This window comes from Sminthopsis crassicaudata, chromosome 1, assembly GCF_048593235.1.
Source record: "Sminthopsis crassicaudata isolate SCR6 chromosome 1, ASM4859323v1, whole genome shotgun sequence".
In the NCBI taxonomy this organism is placed as follows: Eukaryota; Metazoa; Chordata; class Mammalia; order Dasyuromorphia; family Dasyuridae; genus Sminthopsis; species Sminthopsis crassicaudata.
In genome coordinates this window covers 335,544,451-335,557,758 of record NC_133617.1, presented here as the reverse complement: position 1 = coordinate 335,557,758, position 13,308 = coordinate 335,544,451, and the positions used below count along the sequence as shown (strand labels likewise).

General features: G+C 31.2%; 1 protein-coding gene and 1 long non-coding RNA gene across 3 annotated transcripts in view; one reads left to right on the top strand and one right to left on the bottom strand.

Annotated features, from left to right (window-relative positions):
- Window positions 1-13,308, bottom strand: part of SEMA5A (semaphorin 5A) — a 623,550-nt gene that overhangs the window by 562,035 nt on the left and 48,207 nt on the right. The gene's annotated exons all lie outside the window — the stretch shown is intronic.
- The window catches only part of LOC141549530 (uncharacterized), a 165,439-nt gene that overhangs the window by 150,272 nt on the left and 1,859 nt on the right, over window positions 1-13,308 (top strand). Inside the window, exon 4 of the long non-coding RNA XR_012484375.1 lies at window positions 11,482-11,587. This is a non-coding gene — a long non-coding RNA (uncharacterized LOC141549530). The remainder of the gene's footprint in view (window positions 1-11,481; window positions 11,588-13,308) is intronic.

The window sequence follows — 13,308 nt, the reverse complement described above, 5'->3', positions numbered from 1 at the left end:
ACATTTTACCCAAATCCAAGTGCCTTAAGGATGAGTTCACACTTGAAAAATTTTGTTCATATAGAATGGCTGGTGAATTTAATGCTCTGATTAAGAGTTATCACATTAATCATTGAATTAGAAAGCAATATAATAAACCACATGAAGATTATGCTGAACACATTTCTTTGATAATTCAGAATGTATTTTAGGATGTTGTAGTGCCTCAGGTTTACTATTATGAATACCAGCAATTCTCAATATGCTACTCACAGGACATAAGTATGTATACTTATACTTAGAGGATTATAAAATTTAGAACTAGAATAGTAAAGTCTCAGAGCCAGAACTTTCATACAGATAGTAAGTACCAAAGAAAGGATCCTAATATTGGTCCTCTGACTCCATATCCAGGAATCATTTCATTATTATTTGTTGCTTCAAAGTTCATTCACTATGAGTAGTTTTTTTTTTTTTTGTAATTAATTTCAAACACCATTTTTCTCATTTTTCATAAAAATAGAATAACTAAACAAATTCCAAATTCTTTAAGCTTTCCTTTTTTTTTTCTCTCTCACACACAAACAGAAGTTCACTGTATTATGAGAAGCCAATGTGATTTGGCCTAAAAATCCAAAAATAAATAATAAAAATTTAAGGTTTTGTTTGGTTACCACAATAATAGGTGTTGCCTCAAACTCTTGAATTAATGTCACAAAACAAGTCTATTCTAGACAATTTAAAAGGCTATATTTACCAGGTTTCCTTTAGGCAACTGATCTCCACATGATCATATCTTTTTAAATCCTTTAAATTCTAACTGAAAAGTCCTAACCAAGATAGCTTAAAAACAAATTTACCATCGTTGCTGGAAATTACAGAAAGTCACTGAAGACCCCCTTCTTCCCCCCAGAGAGAGTAAGTAGCTCAATCCCAACAGACATATTTGATCAATAGTTTAGAGTGTTTAAAGGCTTCACAGAAAGATCTCTAACCATGAGAACTATTTGGTCCTGAGTGATGGGTTCTAATCCTTATTAATTTATTCTACATATGTTCATCTCCTTCAGAAGAAGCCGAAATGATGTTATATCCCAACCAAGAAAGGGAAAATTTAATTAATAACACTCATTTTCCCCCTCCTAATTATAGACTCTGCTCACTCTCAATTCTTAAACTTCTTTTCTTTAAAAAATTCTGCTTTATTGCAAAATTAACCATTAACAGTCACAAACATTTTAATATTTAAATGCCAAGAAAGAAGATTGTGTAAGAAATTATGTTGACATTGAATTTGTTTCAAGAATTCAGGAATGGTTCAACATTAATATGTTAAATATTTCATATTAATAACAAAAAATAAAGTAATTATAACTATCAATACAGAAAGAAACTTGAAATAAAACACCTTCACATTTTAATATTTAAATGCCAAGAAAGAAGATTGTGTAAGAAATTATGTTGACATTGAATTTGTTTCAAGAATGCAGGAATGGTTCAACATTAATATGTTAAATATTTCATATTAATAACAAAAAATAAAGTAATTATAACTATCAATACAGAAAGAAACTTGAAATAAAACACCTTTATCTATTAAAAATACTAAGACAATACAGATATAATCAAATCTTTTCTGAATATGGTAATCAATCTCTATTAAACTAAAAACTAGCATTTTTGTAACTAAGAAATTATAGAAACCTTTACAACAAAATCAGGGTTAAAATAAGGACAACCTTAGAAATAATTCAGAATTTTAGCAAAGTTGCAGGATACAAAATAAATCCACATAAATCTTCAGCATTTTTATACATTACCAACACAATCCAACAGCAAGAGATACAAAGAGAAATTCCATTCAAAATAACGGTCGATAGTATAAAATATTTGGGAATATATCTACCAAAGGAGAGTCAGGAATTATATGAGCAAAATTACAAAACACTTGCCACAAAAATAAAGTCAGATTTAAATAATTGGAAAGACATTCAGTGCTCTTGGATAGGCCTAGCGAATATAATTAAGATGACAATACTCCCTAAACTAATCTATTTATTTAGTGCTATACCAATCAGGCTTCCAAGAAACTATTTAAATAACCTAGAAAAAATAACAACAGAATTCATATGGAACAAAAAAAGGTCGAGAATTTCAAGGGAAGTAATGAAAAAAAATTAAGTTAAGGTGGTCTAGCTGTACCTGATCTAGAACTGTATTATAAAGCAACAGTCACCAAAACCATTTGGTATTAGCTAAGAAATAGACTAGTTGATCAGTGGCATAGGTTAAGTTCACAGGGCAAGATAGTGAATAAAAATAGCAATCTAGTGTTTGACAAACCCAAAGATCCCAACTTTTGGGATAAGAATTCATTATTTGACAAAAACTGCTGGGAAAACTGGAAATTAGTATGGCAGAAACTAGGCATGGACCCACATTTAACACCACATACTAAGATTAGATTAAAATGGGTCCAAGATTTAGGCATAAAGAACGAAATCATAAATAAATTGGAGGAACATGGGATGGTTTACCTCTCAGACTTGTGGAGGAGGAAGGAGTTTGTGTCCAAGGGAGAACTAGAGACCATTATTGATCACAAAATAGAAAATTTTGATTACACCAAATTAAAAAGTTTCTGCACAAACAAAACTAATGCAAACAAGATTAGAAGGGAAGTAATCAATTGGGAAAACATTTTTACAGTTAAAGGTTCTTATAAAGGCCTCATCTCCAAAATATACAGAGAATTGACTTTAATTTATAAGAAATCAAGCCATTCTCCAGTTGCTAAATGGTCAAAGGATATGAACAGACAATTTTCAGATGATGAAATTAAAACTATTTCCACTCATATGAAAGAGTGTTCCAAATCACTATTGATCAGAGAAATGCAAATTAAGACAACTTTGAGATATCATTACACACCTGTCAGATTGGCTAAGATGACAGGAACAAATAATGATGAATGTTGGAGGGGCTGTGGGAAAACTGGGACACTGATGCATTGTTGGTGGAGTTGTGAAAGAATCCAACCATTCTGGAGAGCAATCTGGAATTATGCCCAAAAAGTTATCAAAATGTGCATACCCTTTGACCCAGACATACTACTACTGGGCTTATATCCCAAGGAAATACTAAAGAAGGGAAAGGGACCTGTATGTGCCAAAATGTTTGTGGCAGCCCTTTTCATAGTAGCTAGAAACTGGAAAATGAATGGATGTCCATCAATTGGAGAATGGTTGGGTAAATTATGGTATATGAATGTTATGGAATATTCTTGTTCTGTAAGAAATGACCAACAGGAGAAATACAGAGAGGCTTGGAGAGACTTACATCAACTGATGCTAAGTGAAATGAGCAGAACCAGAAGATCATTATACACTTCAACAATGATACTGTACGAGAATGTATGCTGATGGAAGTGGATATCTTTAACATAGAGAAGAGCTAATCCAATTCCAATTGATTAATGATGGATAGAATCAGCTACATCCAGAAAAGAAACACTGGGAAATGAGTGTAAACTGTTATTTTTACCTTCTGAATCCAATTCTTCCTGTGCAATAAGAAATTCGGTTCTACACACATATATTGTATCTAGAAATATATTGTAATATATTTAACATGTATAAGACTGCCTGCCATCTGGGGGAGGGGGTTGGGGGAAGAAGGGAAAAAATCTGAACAGAAGTAAGTGCAAGGAATAATGTTGTAAAAAATTACCCATGCATATGTACTGTCAAAAAAAAGTTATAATTATAAAATAAAATAAAAATAAATAAGGACAACCACTGTCATTGTTATTATAATTATTATTCTGTAGCTCCATAAGTGTTAGAGAAATCATAAGGAAAAATAAATTGAAAAAATAAGCATAGTTAAGTAGAACAAATTATAATTTCTATAATTGGCCTTCATACTTATTGAAAAGTTCAGTATAATCTAGGAGTTGTTTCTTGGTTTTTATACTTTTGGAAGATTATAGTATAATCTCTCTTTTCCTGCCATTCATTCTCAACATAGTGTTGCAATGTTAAATTTTAACAATAATGTTTCTAAAAATATTAAATCTTGGCTTATCCACTGCCACCACCACAAGCATCCGAAGTTTCTATTTGTGTTTTGTGTTACTGAGTTCTAGAAATAGCCTTTATTCACTGCTGTAAATAGTATTTCACATAATTTACTTTTTCTTAAATTTGTAGGAAGATAGTATCCCAAGACTACTGACTGCATCATGAACTTTCCTGCATGGCTATATCATAAAATCTACATGTTTTCTAATAATTTGGATAATTCACTATATTTTTGCATCTGCATTATCAGCTTTTCTGCTTTGGGCATCATTCTGCTTTCTATTCGGTCAAGTATCTTGTTAATTGTGTGTATGGGTTTTTTTTTTTTTAAGATTTTTCTATTGAATTTTCAATATTAGTAATTTTTTTTTGTACTCTCTTTGTGAGGAAGTATTTTCCCCCCACAATCTTGGTATTTGTAGTCCTGGATCTAGTACAGTATCTCTGCTTATTGAATGAAAGATCAATTCCTTCCATTATTTCACTCTAGTCTTTTGCATTGTCTTTTAATGGTAACTCAGATTCCTGTTACACTAATTTTTCTTTCTTTCTCTTTCTCTCTTTTGCTTTCCTCAGTCAGTTGGGTCTTGTGATGTTTTTAACAAAAACTAAATTTTGCTTAACTTATTTCAAATGTGTCATTTGTTCATTTGATGAAGTCTATCAGATAATATAGATTCTCTTTCCATTGTTATATCTAGCACATCTTCAGTTAATATATAACAGAACTTTCATGTTATTATATTGTTTGTTGCTCTGCTTTGCTTTATTAAAATGCTCTCACATGGGCAACTATGAATTTTTGAACAGAATTTCCTCTCCTGCACACAATCTATTTCTCACTCACATGAAAATCCCTGAATAATGTAATATGGGGCATAGGTAATTCTAGATTGAGAGCTTTATTTAGGTTTTTCATTTTCAAAAACTACACATGAAATACATAAATATTTGTAATGATTTTTTTTCTTAATGGGGGTGTTTGTCAGAAGCTTAGTTCTTCCTTATCATCTCTCTCCATCATATTGAATTAATTTCCATCCTTTAATGTTTTCATCAAGAATGATGTTATAGATGAATTGCCTTACACGAAAAGAATTTTTGCTGATAACATTTCTTCTTAATAATTTTTCCTATCTGCATTACATAGTTGGTCTTTACTGAGAACTGATTTTCCCTTTGATAATATTTATAAACTAGTGAAGCAGAAATTATATGAAGAAAAGCCCAAACTCTCTAAAAGTATAAATTTTAAATGTAAACATTTAGATACATATATGTGTGTATATTTATATGTATATATACATATATATGTATATTAAAAGTATAGACATTAATTACAATTACTAATAATTACTATACTGTACAACGGTTGATTAGAGCTCTCTAAAGAGTGATTTTAAAGAGCTATTATCATTGCTATTCTATTTTAAAAAGCAATATAAATATTTAACTTAAAATATTCAGAAATAACACAAACTTAATTCTAGATTAAGAGGCTTAAAAGGTGATCATTAATAATCAGTGTAATTTCCAAGAGAGATTAATTTCCCAAACTTATCATCAAACCAACATCTTCACTGACATAATATATTTCAGTGATTTCAGATTTTACATTTATTTTCCATGTTTACAAGGTAATCTATAACTAAAGTAAGTTATATAAGTAAGGATATTAAAAGATAACTTTTAATATCCTTACTTATATAACTTACTTTAGTTATAGTGATCAGTTAGAAGTAAAAAGCTCTGAAGCCCCAATTCATTGTTTGAAAAAATAGGAAACTATAGGTGTGGAATACTGCAGATAATAGCAGACTTTTCAAAATGTTAGTTTATTTTGATGAACTTATTTTTTTTCCTTTTTAAAAAATTCTTTGCTATAAAAGCTCCCAGGGGGCAGAGCATGGACACAGGAAACATACATTGGGAGATGAAGATGTTGCTTTAAAAAAAAAAAAAGAAAAGAAAAGCTATAACAAAAATTAAGAGGAAAAAAGGGGAAAAATCCTTGGAATCCATATGACATTTTCCAATTTATCATTACTAATATTTATACCACATGCAACATTAAATCAAACACTATGACATGTGATAAAACTGAAACTTACTTATTTTAATTCTATGGAAAGGTCAAAAGAATTGGAGTTATTGGACTCAGTTTCAAATTCTGTCATTTATATTATGTGATTATGGGTAAATCGCTTAATCTCTAAGAGCAGGGATTCTTCAACTATAAAATGAGGTGGCCAAACCAAATGACCTCCAAGGATACTTAACAGTTTTACATCTAAGAACCTTCTAAACTTTAACTTTAATTGTAATGGTTTATCATTTTTAAAAATCAATTCAAAGGTTCTACAGTTCAGAAACTCACTGATGCTACAATTAAGTTCCAAAGAATAGATATTATGTATAAACAAACCATATTTAAAATTAAACTATTAATGGATATATTTTATAGGGATTGTTATTGTTATCCTTAACCTTGTAAATTACAATGGACATATTAAAATTTTAATTTGGACTGGAAGTAATACACTATCCTTAATCAACTATCCCTTTCTTAACCTTACCTCCAGATGATATGATAAGATTATTATTATATTGAAATAGCTCTTAATACTTATTTTAAGAGTTTTAGAATATTATATAACATTATAGCATCACTTTGCTATAGAATATAGGTTTTAAAAGCACCATAAGAAAGAGTTGAGTAAAACATGGGAAGAATGAGAGTAGGAAAAGGGAAGAGAGGGAGAATTTATTTCTCTCTTAGAATCCAATCATTAAGAAAATTAGTCACATCTGTATTTTCTTTTCATTTTAAAAGAGGATCACTAAAATTTTTCTTTAATACTTTAAAGATTCATAATATCATTACTGTGGATTGCACTTCCATTGAAAGAGATCAACATTTTTATCCTTTGTCTTCAAACTACTAATATATAGTTTGGATTCACTGGATTCATAACTTGACCTCTTTTCACCTATTTAGAATATACCAGAGTGTATACTCCATTGACAGAGCCTTCAGTAATACAAAATTACCTTTTACTACTAGGAGTGAGACACCAGAAGAATAAATTTATTATTAGTTTCCTAAAGATGATTTGAATAACTTGAAGAAGTCTGAATGTGTATTGTATATATGCAAGTGTGCAAATATAGTCACATATAAATTTTAAATAAATTTTCTTTATATTTTCCCTAACTCATTCATACTATTATATAAATAATACATAAAAAATCTTCAGCAGGTTGGGCATAGCAACTATGTATTTTTGATCAGATTTTCCTCTTCTGCACAGAACCTGTTTCTCATTCACATGAACATCCCTGAATAATGTAACATGGGGCATATGTTAATTCTAGATTGAGAGACTTAAAAGGTGATCATTAATAAGCAGTGTGATTTCCAAGAGAGATTTGTTTCCCAAATATAATTCCATGTATGTGTTAAACTTATAAGACCTATAGGGAGAGTAGAAAGTGTTGAGATTTTTCTCTCTCTCCCTTTTCACAAGAGGAATAAATGAATAGAAGACATAGTACTTGCCTTCATGAAGCTGACATTCTACTAGGGATATATGCACAGATAACACCAGATTGTAAGGAATGGGAATTAAACAAAATGGTCTAGGAAAAAAATTGAAAGAAAAAACATTCTGATTTTAGAAATGTTCAAACAGAGGAGGTGACAATTGAGACTAGCCCTGAAGAAAGAGGATTCTGAAAGGTAGAGTTGAAAGTATATTGCAGGCATAGAGAACAAACTGCACATTTTAGAAATAGTCAATAATTCAGAAGAGAAATATGAAATAAGGCTAGAAAAACAGATAGAAGTCAGATGATAGAGAGTTTTAAATGACTGGTTAAAGAATGTATAGTTTACCCTACCTGAAACATGGAATAATGTATATAGGCTTGGAATTAATAACAAAGTCTCTTGGGCTATAGGAACTATGTGAGTCGGTAACTCTAGTACATCCAAAAGATAGCATGGGGCGGGGGGGGGGGGGGCAAAAAAGAGAGGAAATAGCCTGTTAGAATAAGTCCCTAACTTGGTTCTTCATCAATAATGTTCTCACATGCTATAGGGAGAATTGTGTCCCCCAAGATTATTCATGAATATTCCTTAAAATAGAGAAAATTATCCTCTCACAAAGATGGCAATTTGACCTAGATAAGGCAAGCAAAAATGTAACTAAGAGGCAGAATAAGTTAGGCTGAAAGTCAGCCTGAAGATATCCCCTTAGAACAAGGAAATGATACTCCTACTTTTACCACTCCCTAACAATCCCTATCACTGTCATTAAAAAAAAAAAAAAAAAAAAAAAATGAAAACAGATCCCAAATCTTGGCAATAACTCCTCAGAGGAAATGAAATTTGTTCACTGATAAACACTATGATAGCAGAAGATCATGGCCAGCCCCAGAAAGTTGAGAAGACTCAGGACTAGAATTGATTAGACCTTACATAGGTCTTTCCAAGAAGTTTCTTTAGTAGAAGAATGACCTTTATTTTCCAAGGAATCTGATTTACGCTCTGTTTTGTTCAAGAGAGTCCTAAATTGTTTTCTTTGTTCTTTCAATAAAATTCCCCTTCTTCAACACTGAGAACTGAGTATTTTCAAAGGAGTTGGCAGCAATATAAGAAATAGAAATAGTTTAGCATTGGCTCAGATTTTCTGAGTGTGCCTAACTAGTCCAATAAACCATTCATAAGACTTTTGTGACACAAGAAGCTCTAACACAACAGGTGTTATACTACAGAATAATACAATCACAAAGAAAAGACATACCCAATCATTTTACCAGCCCTAGGTCCTTGACAATCCACATTTATATAATTATTGGCTACCTTGAAGCCTTGAATTTGAAAATATAACTTTTTTATTATGGTTTAGCTTGTTTGCTTTTTTTCTTATATTTAAAGATTTCGTTATGAGAAATGGAACATAGTGGTTATTATAAGCTAAAAGCAAGGTAATAAAATGTTATGTACACTGCAATTATGATAATGCTAAAAGTAAATCAGTAATGTTTTTAAAAATGTGAAATAGTAAATGTAAATAAAAATATTAAAATGTTCTAGGTCTTTCCTTTCAGAATAATGTGCTTGTACACTGCCACCTGGTGGTGCAATACATATAGGAGCAGTGGGTCATATAAATGGATGCCTAACAATCTCAGCTTCTTCCAAAAACAAGCTAGCATGTCTAAATCAGATGTATGACCTGCCTGAACATCAAACCTGCTTGCATGAAACCCAGCATAAACACTGCCCCAGTAAAACACTACTACACGGCTTCAATGTGATTTGGAAGCGCCCCGAGTTCTTGAAAGTTACATGCCAGGTAGAGAGCAAGTTTTGACAGTCAATTTCACAGACATTTACTAGGTGCCCAGGATACAAGATGCTGAGGATAAAAAGACTCAAACAAAACGTTTCCTGACCTCAAGAGGATTACCTTCTTCTGAAAGATGTTACAGTTACCAAAAAAAAAAAAAAAAATGCTACAGTTACCTTTTACCAACCCATTCAAGGATCAGTTTGCTTTGTGTCTGCCAATTGAGAATCAAGCTAACTAAATGTTAAAAGATTCATCATCACCATAAAGTCTGGCTAGTCCTAGGTAATGAATTTTTCAACAGGAGCTCATGAAATGTAGAAGGGCTGTCATTGGCATCAGGGGAAACTACCAGTGTGATGAAATCACAGATCTTTCAAAGTCTCACAGTAAAGTATAAAAACATTGTTTTGCAGGGTAAGATCAAAAGTAGCAAATAAATAAAATTTCATTGCAATTTTACTCCCTGGATTAATAAAGGATTTTCACTACAACCAGAACACAGAGTGAACATAAAAAGGGAGCAGGAAGAATGAAACTTACTATAACCTCTCAAAATAAATCAGGAGAGGGTAATCTTGCAGTATCAATACTTTCCTATCATCCTTAAAATAATACATTATTTGCATGTGAATTGTATGTGTGTGTTTATATAGATCATCACTAACAATAATACAGACTAATCTCCCAGCTCAGAGATCCTGCTTTAAAGACTTACTCTACAATCTTAGTATGGGTCTTTTTATCTACTCCACCCAAACCACAATATCTGAGTAAATTGTTGATACAAATTAGATGCCTAACAAATCCTAGTATTGGTTTAAAGGTTCTGATATAGAAGAGAGATTATATTTGACTGCCCTAAATGTTTCAAAGAAATGTATTTAGTCTTAAGACAAAATCTTTATGACAATTAGATGTCCAAAATTAGAATGGGCTTCGAGGAGATAGTAGTCCCCCTCTCCCCCTTCACTTGAGGTCATCTGATGAAGGCTGGTTGATCACATGTTGGGGATTCTTGCTTAGGTATCAATTAGATTAGGTAGTGTCTGAATTTATTCCTTAGATTTTATCATTCTCTGAGGGAATAAATGAAAGAATATACAAGTTATTTAGCCTTCAACTTTCTTATTCAGGTTTCATTTAATGATTGCTGGTATTCATTAAAATTAAAAACAAGTATTTCTCTCTGTTCCCATAGAGAAGGAAATAATAAAAGTAGCAAATATGCAGCCCAAGAAGAATGATCATGTAATAATGATACTCCCCACAATGCACTGAGTCTGAGCACAGTTTATTATTAATTTCTACTTAATAATAATGATAATAAAATTATGGAAAATAGATTCCAAAAAAACACAGAATTTTTTTTTTATTTCCAAATTAGTAAAACAATAAGTGGTACAATCAGGAAGCCTAGAAAAAGGGAGAAAACTTAATAGGAATTGCATTACACTTTAAAAGGAATAAGTTTAATTTACTACAAATAAGTATATAAATAAATAAGGAAATATATGCGATATGATGCTCCATTAGCAAACATCACATCTGTTACTCATATTTTAATATCTTCAGTGTCACCCTGCAGCAAAACACATGCAATTAGGAAGAAATTGCAAAGCAATTTTTTTTACTAAGTTATCATTAATAGTCCTACCACATGGAGCCAAATACAAATCTGTAAATCAATTTTGCACCAGTTTATAAAGTTTTGATTAATCTTCAACTCTTTCATATTATGATAATGCATTATTAAATGCATTCCACACTTTAGGTGGTTTTTATTTCATTTGTAAATATATTGAACATTTACTGTAAGGATGAGGTGGTTGATAATTTTCTGAACCACCCTATAGCCACTACCCTGCCAAAAAAGAAGGAAATGTCTACTCATCAGACAAATGTTCATTGCTACAAAGATTCATAAAACACCAGGTATTGTGAAAATATAGATCATTTCAATCTAAAATAAATAGAAGCAACATGTAAATGGCTTTTAAGTATGATTAAAATAAAACAATGTCTGTTTTTCTTTTTCTTTCTCTTTCTCTTGCCTTCTCTTTCAGTTAATCCAGGCATTATTTCTTCCTCTTGCATCAGGGATTTAAATGAAGTCAGTAAATTTACAGAATAACATGTAGCATTTATGACATCATGGTGATACAGGTACAGGTAGGACTATCCTTGAATTCCTTTATTTCTCTGGGACCCTTTAATATATATTTGTGGAGAAGAAAATATTAGTGATATGATATAGTAGTCTCAATTTCAGGAGCACTCTGCTACATATTTTTAGACACATCACTGAACCAGGCATTATATTTTCTACTTATTCATAGTTTCATAAGATTATGGATATAAGGATGAAAGGGGCTTTAGAAGTCACTGAACCTAACACTCTCATTTTACACCTGAAGAAACTGATGTCCACTCAGAAACTTTGCTAAATTTCTAGAGGCAAAAGTAGTAATCAAAATATCATAGGTATCAATAGGAAAATATTATTTCTCCTAGCATTTCCAAAAAAAATAAGATATTGATTATTAGGACTTATTTTTACAATTTTCTAAGTCAGTAAAATTGACTTAAAGAATTTAAGAAAAGAATATAAATTTTTAAACTTTAAAGTGATATGCCATTGTTATCTGCTTAGTACAGAATTTACCATATAGGAGAATAAATACTATCTATGCTATTATGACTCATCAAAATGTAATTAAAAGTTCAATATTAGTTTTGTATAAAAAGTCTAAAAATATCATTAATGAAACTACCCACTATAGCATCAGTAATAATAAATTATTAAAGCCTTCTATGTGCCTGACACTGTGCTAAGTACTGGAAATTCAAATTAGAAAAAAAAAAATCAAAGTGAAACACTCAAATGTTCTCAGATTCTGGCTTTGCTATTTATTTTCTATGTAGTCTTGTGCTCTGTGGGTCTCAGTTTGCTCAGTTGTAAATGAGGAGTTTGGACTAGATAGTCTCCTACCTCCCTTTCCATTCAAAATCTGATTCTATGACCTGATGGCTCTACCACTAAGTAAAAAAACCCAAGGAGAAAATTATAGAATATGACAGAGACTAACTTACTTCTACAAGTTGCACCAAGCTACACAGGCTTTGAGAAAGGACCTGGTGACAGAATTTATCTATTGTTCAAGGACCAACTATCAGACTATAAATTTGAAATTAATCAACATCAGCCTTGCTTCCCGGTGGTACAATTTGGGACCCAGCATCTCACAAAAATAATCTATTGAAGAACAGAATAAGATTAGCCAGCGGGGTCCATGAACTGAGGTTAAGAATGTAACTCAAGGCTAACATTAGAATTTTAATTTACATAAATAAAGGGAGAATCCACAATGATTCAATCACAGAACTTTGAAATAGTGGTTTATATATACATATGTGATATATTCTAACATGGACACAGCCAATTTACAAGCATTTATTAAATGCATGAATACTAATTATTAGAGACTAAGAGAGACACAAAGTTTAGATATAACATGTCCCTACTGAAACATTGAGTAAAAGAAAATAGAATGTTAAAAAAGATAAAGTATACAATATTATAAACATTTAGTGGAGCTTTGAAGGAAGCAGGAGGCAAAAATGAGAATTCCAGACATTGTGTTTAGTCAATAAAAACATACAGAACAATGAGATGGAGTAGTATGTTTGAAGAGTAAGGAGGCCAGTCTCAATGGATTGTTGGTTATATGGAAGGAATAAAGTGTTAGAAAAACTGAAAGAGGGACAATAAACAGGTTATGAGAGTTCTAAAAATCAAATCAAATTTTTATATTTAATCCTGAAGGTAATAGGAAATGACTGAAATTTATTAAATGTAGGGGAACACAATCAGACAAGTTTTTTTAATGACT